Source organism: Setaria italica, chromosome II, assembly GCF_000263155.2.
Source record: "Setaria italica strain Yugu1 chromosome II, Setaria_italica_v2.0, whole genome shotgun sequence".
Lineage (NCBI taxonomy): Eukaryota > Viridiplantae > Streptophyta > Magnoliopsida > Poales > Poaceae > Setaria > Setaria italica.
In genome coordinates this window covers 18895301-18906725 of record NC_028451.1, presented here as the reverse complement: position 1 = coordinate 18906725, position 11425 = coordinate 18895301, and positions in this window count along the sequence as shown.

Genomic DNA, 11425 nt, shown 5'->3' with positions numbered 1-11425 from the left:
GAACGCAGAGTTGAAAGAGGAATCTCGTGGACTTGGTGAAAATTACGAGGCTAGGGGCAACGAGATTGATCGTTTGTTATCAGAAGTGGTGGATCTGGAGGGCCAAATTAAAGAGAAAGATCAAACTGTAGAAGGCTTATGTGAGGGGGCCCAGTGCGATAGTGAGGTTATCTCGGGTTTGAAGTCTAAGATCGGCCAGATGGAGCCTGAGTTAGAGATGAAGGCAAAATTGTTGAGCCAAATAGAAACCACACTAAGGGAGAGGTTCGAAAAGGTTCATGAAGCTTACAAAGCCTCCCTTGGTGTGTTTGGCGCCGAGCCCGATGATTGCCCACTGGAAGAAGGATGTGAACGCATGTTTGAGTTGTTGGAGGCCAAGATCTGATCCGAGTTGGATTAGGTTTAGAAGTACTAATGGGCCTCGGACCCAGAGGCCCGTTAGGAACCTCTATAAATAGAAGGGTGGGGGCGCCCTAGGGTTGACACCTTTTGGCGAAACACATCTGCCGCGCCTCCCACGCCCTCGCCTACTGCAACTCATGGATCTAGCAGTCCGGCTTGCGATGCTTCCTCCCTGCACATGTGGATACCTTGGAGGTGTTGCGCCTGCAGCACTTGGACGAGCCGCCGACGAGCCACGACGAGCCGATCTTACTGCACATGGACGAGCTGCTGAGGAGCTGCTAGACGTTGACGTGATCGACTACGTACGACTACGTTGATCGACTACGTACGACTACGTTGATCGTCTTCACTGCATCGACGCAAATCTACATCTTCCGCACCAGTAGTGCGTCGAGTGGTAATCCCGTGATCCTTATACGGCAGTTCTTCCTGGTTTTACGTGGTAGAAATTTTGATTTGCGCTAGTGTAGCCTACCTCATAACCCAACATGAGTGGCTGCTGGATGAGGTCAAGAGTCTCCCCGAGGTTCTTGAGGGTTTGAACGACTACTCCGCGGTGTTCTACTTGGAAAGCGCCCTTCATAAGTGGCTGCTGGATGAGGTCAAGAGTCTCCCCGAGGTTCTTGAGGGTTTGAACGACTACTCCGCGGTGTTCTACTTGGAAAGCGCCCTTCATCTGCTGGAGCTGTTGGGTTACGAGGTAGGCTACGCTAGCGCAAATCAAAATTTTCTACCGCGTATAACCAGGAAGAACTGCCGTATAAGGATTACGGGATTACCACTCGACGCACTACTGGTGCGGAAGATGTAGATATGCGTCGGTGCAGAGAAGACGATCACGTAGTCGTACGTAGTCGATCAACGTAGTCGTACGTAGTCGATCACGTCCAGCAGCTCCTCAGCAGCTCGTCCACGTGCAGCAAGATCGCCTCCGGTACCGCGGCTCGTCGTCGGCTCGTCGTGGCTCGTCGGCGGCTCGTCGATGGCTCGTCCAAGTGCTGCAGGCGCAACACCTCCAAGGTATCCACACGTGCAGGGAGGAAGCGTCGCAAGCCGGACTGCTAGATCCGCGAGTTGCAACAAGCGAGGGCGTGGGAGGCGCGGCAGGTGTGTTCAGCCAAAAGGTGTCAAACCCTAGGGCGCCCCCACCCCTCTATTTATAGAGGTTCCTGATGGGCCTCTGGATCCGAGGCCCATTAGCACTCCTAAACCTAATCCAACTCGGATCAGATCCGAATTGGGCTTCCAGCCCCTTAAGTGTGTGACCCTATGGGTTCGGATACGTATAGACATGGCCCGAGTACTCCTACTCGGCCCAATAGTCGGTAGCGGCCTCTAGCAAGACGTGCCAACTCCTATACGCATACGAAGATCATATCAGACGAACCATCACAACATAATATACATGCTATTCCCTTTGCCTCACGATATTTGGTCTAGCTTCAAGCCGACCGCTCTTTCTCGATCCTGTGATTCGGAATCCCTTTGTAGGTTAACTCTTAACCGTACGTAGCATGGCCATGCATTTTCGGATCCGATCACTCGAGGGGCCCAGAGATATCACTCTCAATCAGAGAGGGGCAAATCCCATCTTGATTGACCATGTCTCATAGCATGCTTCTTGACCAACCCGAAAACTACCTTTATAACTACCCTGTTACGGTGTAGCGTTTGATAGCCCCTAAGTAGGTCAATCCACATCTAGAATACATGCGACAATCTCAGGTCTAAGGACAAAGCGTATATGTTGTTTAAAGAGAGAACTACTTCTCGTGTTGGGTCAGTCCTAACACATGTCTCCACATGTGTCCACATTATTAGTTCAACATCTCCATGTCCATGACTTGTGAAACATAGTCATCAACTAATACATGTGCTAGTCTAATATTCATGTGTGTCCTCACATGAACTCCGACCAGGGACAACTTTAGAATAACCATACAAGTAAAGAGTTTCACATACAATTCACATAATTGCAAATCAATTCAAGTAGCCTTTAATGGATATTCAATGAACACAATATACAAATCATGGATACAAATGGAATATCATCATCTCTATGATTGCCTCTAGGGCATACCTCCAACAGTCTCCCACTTGCACTAGAGTCAATCTAGAAGGTACCTAATACCCATAGCTCTTACATGCGCATCATGCTTAGCTTGCGGGAGTGGTTTTGTCAACGGATCAGAAATGTTCAGATCCGTGTGTATTTTGCATATCTTGATCTCACCCCGGTTAACGAAGTCTCGAATGAGATGAAATCGCCGCATTACGTGTTTGTTCTTCTGGTGGTTCCTTGGCTCCTTTGCTTGCGCAATTGCCCCATTGTTATCACAGTAGAGATTCAATGGGCTGGACGCATTCGGGAACACACCAAGCTCAATGAGGAAATTCCTTATCCAAACACCTTCCTTCGCGGCTTCCGAAGCCGCGATGTACTCGGCTTCTGTCGTAGAATCGGCCACCGTCTCCTGCTTGGAACTCTTCCAACTAACAGCACCACCATTTAGCGTGAACACAAATCCTGATTGTGACTTTGAATCATCTCTGTCGGTTTGGAAACTAGCATCGGTGTAACCTGTTACAACGAGCTCCTCCTGACCTCCATAGACGAGGAACATATCTTTAGTCCTTCTCAAGTACTTAAGAATGTTTTTCACCGCTGTCCAGTGACTCTCACCTGGATCAGATTGGTGTCTGCTTGTCATACTTAGCGCATATGAAACATCTGGGCGAGTACTTATCATTGCATACATGATAGATCCAATAGCCGAGGCATATGGCACTCTACTCATGCGATCCCGCTCATCAGCAGTCGAAGGACACTGAGTCTTGCTGAGATGTATGCCATGTGACATAGGCAAGAACCCTTTCTTTGCCTCTTCCATGCTGAACCGCTTCAACACTTTGTCAATGTAAGTATCTTGGCTTAAACCTATAAGCCTTCTCGATCTATCTCTATAGATCTTAATACCCAGAATATATGCCGCTTCCCCTAAGTCCTTCATCGAAAAACTATTTTTCAGTGAAGTCTTTACGGACTCAAGCATAGGAATGTTATTTCCAATCAGTAATATGTCATCCACATATAAGATTAGAAATACTACAGAGCTCCCACTAACCTTCTTGTAAACACAAGACTCTTCTTCGTTCTTGGTGAAGTCAAACCCTTTGACCACTTCATCAAAACGAATGTTCCAACTCCTAGATGCTTGCTTCAATCCATAAATGGATCTCTGAAGCTTGCATACCTTTCCAGCATTTTTCGGATCGACAAAACCCTCGGGCTGTATCATATACACGTCCTCAGCTAAGTTTCCATTCAGGAAAGCTGTCTTGACATCCATCTGCCATATCTCATAATCGAAATATGCAGCTATAGCTAGAATAATCCGAATGGACTTAAGCATCACTACGGGCGAGAAGGTCTCGTCGTAGTCAACTCCTTGAACTTGTCGAAAACCTTTTGCGACAAGTCGTGCTTTATAGATGTGAACATTTCCATCCATGTCCTTTTTCTTCTTATAGATCCACTTGCACTCTATGGCATTAACACCATCAGGCGGGTCAACCAAGTTCCAAACTTGATTGTCTCCCATAGACTCTATTTCGGATTGCATGGCACTCTGCCATTTTTCGGAGTCTTGGTCCATCATTGCTTTTGCATATGTCGCAGGCTCATCATTGTCCAACAATAATATTTCCCGCATTTCGCGGAGCCTTGCCAACCTTCGTGGTTGTGGCGGTGCTTCTCTTGCCATGGGTATCTCAACTTGTTCTGCTACGTTAGCATCACTCATTGATTCTTGCCCGATTGGCTCATCTTGAACTTCTTCAAGATGCACTGTCTTTCCACTCTTTTCTCCTTTGAGAAACTCTTTCTCTAGGAAAACCCCGTTCCGAGCGACAAACACTTTGCCTTCTGATCGGTTGTAGAAATAATATCCCAAAGTTTCCTTTGGATATCCCACGAAAATGCACTTATCCGACTTGGGTGTGATCTTGTCCGACTGAAGTCGCTTGACAAACACTTCACATCCCCAAATCTTTAGAAAAGACAGACTAGGAACCTTTCCAGTCCATATCTCATATGGTGTCTTAACTACGGATTTAGATGGTACCCTATTTAGTGTGAAAGCTGCTATTTCTAGAGCGTATCCCCAAAATGACAACGGTAGGTCCGACTGGCTCATCATTGATCGAACCATGTCTAACAAAGTTCGATTACATCGCTCGGACACACCGTTTCTCTGAGGTGTTCCAGGCGGCGTAAGTTGTGGAACAATTCCGCAACTCTTTAGATGATTGCTAAACTCATGGCTCAAATATTCGCCTCCACGATCAGATCGTAAGGCCTTAATTTTCTTGCCACGCTGATTTTCAACTTCGTTCTGAAATTCCTTGAACTTTTCAAAGGTTTCGGACTTGTTCCTCATTAAGTAGACATAGCCATATCTACTAAAATCATCAGTAAAAGTTATGAAGTATTGGAATCCTCCTCTAGCCGTCGTGCTCATTGGTCCGCATACATCACTATGTACGAGTTCCAACAAGTCTACTGCTCTCTCAGGAAATCCTGTGAAAGGCGTCTTGGTCATCTTGCCTAGCAAGCAAGCCTCACATGTCTCGTATGATTCAAAATCAAACGAAGTTAGAAGTCCATCAGAATGGAGCTTCTTCATGCGCTTTTCACTTATATGACCCAAACGACAATGCCACAAGTAGGTAGGACTCAAATCATTTGGCCGAGGCCTTTTAGCACTTACATTACAGACAGGTGAACCATCAAGATTTAAAACAAATAATCCATTCACAATGGGTGCAAAAGCCAAAAACATATTATTCTTAGAGATCACACAACCATTGTTTTCACTCGCAAATGAATAACCATCCCTCATCAAACATGAAGGAGACAAAATGTTTCGACTTAAACTAGGAACAAAATAACAATTATTCAACTCCATAATAAATCCTGACGGGAGGTGGAGTTGCATCGTCCCGACGGTCAAAGCAGCAACTCTTGCATTATTGCCCACGCGGAAATCAACTTCTCCTCTTTCCACGCTTCTACTTCTTATCATTCCCTGCATCGAATTGCAAATATGAGCAACCGATCCGGTATCAAATACCCAAGAATTAATAACTGTATCAGCGAGAAATATGTTGTCTATAACATTAACAACAAGCGTACCTGAGGTAGAAGTACTCTTACTTCCGCCGTTCTTCAACGAAGCTAGGTACTGCTTGCAGTTTCTCTTCCAGTGACCAAGTTCATGACAGTAAAAGCACTCTTTATCTGGAGCAGGTCCAGCTTTAGCCTTGGGCGGTGGGTTTGGCTTGGACGTTCCAGCCTTGCCCTTCTTCTTCCAAGAATTGCCCTTCTTCTTAAAAGTAGGCTTGTTCTGTACAGCCATCACATGGCTGGTACTAGCGCTTTTCTTAATGTCTACCTCTGCTGTCTTGAGCATACCACACAGCTCATTCAGACCCTTCTCCGTCCCATGCATATGGTAGTTCGAGATGAAGTTCCCATAGCTAGGCGGAAGAGATGAGAGAATGAAGTCAGTGGCCAACTCTTTGCCCATTGGGAAGCCCAGCTTCTCCAATCGCTGAGTGTAACCAACCATCTTGATTACATGTGGTCCTACTGCTGCGCCTTCTGCTAACTTGCACTCCAGAAAGGCTTTGGACACATTGAACCTTTCGGTCCTAGCCTGTGTCTGGAACATGTCCTTGAGCGCCACGATCATATCGTAAGCCTCATGATTTGTTTCGAACTGCATCTGCAGCTCGGGTTCCATGCAAGCAAGCATAAGGCAGCTTACCTCAAGATTAGCATCAAATGCCTTCTTGTAAGCAGCCTTAACGGCAGCAGTTGCATCATCAGCAGGTACTGGTGGTAGTGGGGTGTCTAGAACATCTTCCTTTTTCTCAGCCCTGAGAACAATTCTCAGGTTACGGATCCAATCCGAGTAGTTTGTTCCATTCAACTTGTCCTTCTCAAGGACCGAACGCAAAGCAAACGATGCGGTGGTGTTGCTAGGTGCCATTTAATCTACAACAAAAGTAATGCAAAATACACTAAGACAAACGTATCCATGATAGAGCAAATTACTTTAAACTATTTTAACAGAATCTACTCCCACTAAAATCAATATCCCTCTATTGAAACTTAGTGATTCAGGATCCACAACTAACAAGTCTACTAGTGAGCTTTAGCATCACCGCTAGCAAACGAGGTAGATCGGTAAGCAACTTTTGCTAATCATATCACATATGACTCCTGTTGTTGGGTGACATCTCTATGTCTCGGCGCCCAACCTTTATGCCCCAAGGTCCTTAACCGTTAAGATAACCTCGTTAAGCTAACCAACCCTTATGCGTGTAAGTGTCCGACACAAACCCGTCTAGTCAAGGAAAACTAGTGGCACCCTAATTTCATAGACCCACCACTAATTGTACAAGACATGGGACGGCGCAAGTTTTAGTTGGGAGGGCATACTAACTTAAACTTTGTGAGGGATCGTTCTACTTCTAACATCACAGCATGCAGAAAGTAAAACATAAAACAGAATAGCATTCACACAGTTGTGACACAGTATGGCCCGTTTTTCTTATGGTGATCTCCATCTCCATAGAACCTGTTCACCATGGTGATCTCCATCTCCATGTTCCATGTGCGCCATCCTCCTGGTGATGAGTCCTCCAAGAACTAGAGCATGCTATTACGCCTAATAGCTAGTAAAGAATCTAGTAATGAAGATTACATAGTTGCTTGGATCATCACAGATTGGTACGCAGACCATTAATTACAATAAAGTGACAACACATATGGCTCCTGCCGTGTTGCCGTACGCGCGACACGCAGGTCACGAATTAGTTACACACATGCATCACATACACAAGGGGGCCATACTGATCACAAGATACATACATACATCCTGCAAAATAGAGTTAGGCGTCCTAACGTTCCAAACTTGGGAGGCCTGAAACTCCATCTTCCAAGCCGAATTTGGCAAATCTAATTTCGCCGAAAACAGCAAAGCTGTTGAATTTCATGTGTAACTTTTTCTGTAGATCAATTTTCGTATAGAAATCGCCCCGATCCGAGATCGTACCGAAAAGTTACGGCTGATTTACCGAAGCATGCGCATACGGCAAAATCCCGACCCCGGCAGTAGATCACATCTACTATTGCACATCTAATGCGCCTGGCGTATGACCCTGGATCTCGATTTGACCAATCATATTGATCTTCCCTCACTGCAATTGGATTTACGTGTATCACTTAACTCCGATGGCGGAAACCGACCGGTAGGAGTATGTCGTTACACTACCCTTGTAGCAAGGGCACGAAATCAGGACATAGATCAAACAGAGAACTCGCATATCTCCATATGCACACATCCCGAATCCAAAACTAAGCAGCTACGGCTCTTGATACCACTGTTGGGATACGAGGTAGGCTACGCTAGCGCAAAACAAAATTTTCTACCGCGTATAACCAGGAAGAGCTGCCGTATGAGGATCACGGGATTACCACTCGACGCACTACTGGTGCGGAAGATGTAGATATGCGTCGGTGCAGTGAAGACGATCACGTAGTCGTACGTAGTCGATCAACGTAGTCGTACGTAGTCGATCACGTGCAGCAGCTCCTCAGCAACTCGTCCACGTGCACAGCAAGATCGCCTCCGGTGCCGTGGCTCGTCATCGGCTCGTCGTGGCTCGTCGGCGGCTCGTCGATGGCTCGTCCAAGTGCTGCAGGCGCAACACCTCCAAGGTATCCACACGTGCAGGGAGGAAGCGTCGCAAGCCGGATTGCTAGATCCGCGAGTTGCAACAGGCGAGGGCGTGGGAGGCGCGGCAAGTGTGTTCAGCCAAAAGGTGTGTACCCTAGGGCGCCCCCACCCCTCTATTTATAGAGGTTCCTGATGGGCCTCTGGATCCGAGGCCCATTAGCACTCCTAAACCTAATCCAACTCGGATCAGATCCGAATTGGGCTTCCAGCCCCTTAAGTGTGTGACCCTATGGGTTCGGATACGTATAGACATGGCCCGAGTACTCCTACTCGGCCCAATAGTCGGTAGCGGCCTCTAGCAAGACGTGCCAACTCCTATACGCATACGAAGATCATATCAGACGAACCATCACAACATAATATACATGCTATTCCCTTTGCCTCACGATATTTGGTCTAGCTTCAAGCTGACCGCTCTTTCTCGATCCTGTGATTCGGAATCCCTTTGTAGATTAACTCTTAACCGTACGTAGCATGGCCATGCATTTTCTGATCCGATCACTCGAGGGGCCCAGAGATATCACTCTCAATCAGAGAGGGGCAAATCCCATCTTGATTGACCATGTCTCATAGCATGCTTCTTGACAAACCCGAAAGCTACCTTTATAACTACCCTGTTACGGCGTAGCGTTTGATAGCCCCTAAGTAGGTCAATCCACATCTAGAATACATGCGACAATCTCAGGTCTAAGGACAAAGCGTATATGTTGTTTAAAGAGAGAACTACTTCTCGTGTTGGGTCAGTCCTAACACATGTCTCCACATGTGTCCACATTATTAGTTCAACATCTCCATGTCCATGACTTGTGAAACATAGTCATCAACTAATACATGTGCTAATCTAATATTCATGTGTGTCCTCACATGAACTCCGACTAGGGACAACTTTAGAATAACCATACAAGTAAAGAGTTTCACATACAATTCACATAATTGCAAATCAATTCAAGTAGCCTTTAATGGATATTCAATGAACACAATATACAAATCATGGATACAAATGGAATATCATCATCTCTATGATTGCCTCTAGGGCATACCTCCAACAAGAACACCATGTGGATGGAGTAGCTATTGGATCCCGCAGCAGAGCAATAGATCTGGTACATGATGGTGAAGCCACGACCGAGTATTGCGTTGTAGGGGTAGTGCATCTCCACCACGTCGAAGGTGGTGTGTTCTGTCCTCGCATTATCACGGTCCCCGAACGAAACTGGGAGAGCAATTTTTCCCAAGGCCTTCACTAGCTTTCCACCGAAGCCGAGGAGCGGGATGTCTGTTGGGTCGAGCGTGTTCATGTCAATGTTCATTTCTCTGAATGCGTTTGGGAAGAGGATGTCTGCGGAGCTGCCTGTGTCTACCAGGACTTTCCCTACTGTCCAGCCTGCTATCAGTGCTTTGATAACCATCGCATCATTGTGCGAGGTTGTCTTTAGCTTGAAGTCTTCCCCGGTAAAGGTTATGGGCATGTGTGCCCATTCTGGCTTTGTTGGGGGTCCGTCGGGAATGATCACGTTGACCTCTCTGAAGTAGTTCCGCCTCTGCCTCTTGTTTTCAAACTCTAGCAAGGAGCCTCAAGTGATTGGCATTATCATTCCGAAGGTAGGCAAGGAGTTTTGGTTGCTGTTTTGTGCGCTGGGCTCTAGCTTGGGCATTATGGCTGGCATGCTTGGGGGAGGAGGTACTGTTTCTTGGGGTTTCTGAGGCGGGTTCGAATTGGCATGCTGCGGGATTGTTTGGTGGTACGATTGTATATGTGGTGGAAGAGGCCAAGTCATTGGTTGCTGGAAGTTGGCGAAGCTAGGCTAGTTGTGGTAAAAGCTTGGGTGTGGGTAAAAGGTTGTGTGGTGAATTGTTTTGGGTGCTTGTGTAGCTGCCTTCGCGGTTTCTTTCGCAGCTTTTCTTTCTTCCTCTTTCTTTTTGGGGCACCACTCTATATTGTGATGATTCTGATGGCCGTGGTTGACACAGTAGAATGATTTTTGTTGTCTTCCTCGACCTCGTCCTCTGCCAGAGTGGCCCCCTCTTTAGGTATTGTTATTTTGGTTTTAGCTCTGGCTTTGGTTTTGGTTTCCCTCAATGTTCATGATGCAGTTTTGGTTTTGGTTTTGAGGCTTGTTGTAGGGTGAAGGTTGCCAGCTTCGACTTTGGTTTGTTTGTCTCTCTTTGTTGCGTTCCGCCACTCTTATGTGGTGGTCCTCGTCGGACCTGATGTATTCATCGAGTTTGCTGAAGAGGGCACTCATGGTTTTGGGCTCTTTCCTTGATAGCTTTGACGCTGTTGGGCTGGGGGTAAGGCCCGCGATGCACGCGGATATTGCTACAGATTCCTCAATGTGCGGCGCTTGAGAATGAAGCTGGACATATCTTCTTACGTATTCTACGAGTGGCTCCTTGTCTTTTTGTTTGCACTGAAAGAGGTCTGCCTGGGCCATTTGGGGGTAATGGAAACCCTGAAAATTTTGTGTGACCTTCGTCTTGAGGTTATGCCAGCTGATCACTGTTTGTGGAGGGAGCAGTGAATACTAGTTCAGTGCCACGCCTTCGCAAGCAATTATGAAAGATTTGGCGAGGACGACATCATCTCCCCCGGCCGAAGCTACAGCGGCTTCGTAACTCATTAGGAATTGTCGTGGGTCTGTCCGTCCATTGAATTTAGGTAGGGTGGTTGGCTTGTAAGTTGTTGGCCACGGTGCAGTTTGGAGCCCTATTGAGAGCAGCGATGTGGCGTCGACCACAAGGGACACCCCTGGCGAGTGGTGTTGGGTGCCTTGGCCGAAGTTGAGGCTGGGTTGGAGCTGTGCCTGATCAATAGTGGGACTTTGATAAAAATACGTTGTGGCCTGGTTTGCATTCTCGAGTGGGCTTTCAAGCTCCGCGACTTCTTTCTGTAGTGCTTCCAGCTGCCGCCTAGCTTCGTTCAACTTTGATAGCCTAGACGCAGCCTCCCTCTGTTGTTGCACTTGTCGTGCTAACTGCTCCTTTTTTCTTTTGACTTCTTCTATCTCTTGGAGGACTGAGTCTAGCTTGTTGTCCAAGCTGGAGGGGCCAGTAGCTTCGGGCGTTGTGGGCTGGTGGCCATTAGTGTGGTTGGCAGCTTCGTTTGCTGTAGGTTGTTGGCTTTGGTGGTTGACTTCGGCTGCAGGTCTCTTGTTCATTGCTTTTGCCCTTAAGGCTTGCTCGACTCTTGCAAGACGTTCCTCCTTATCGAAAAG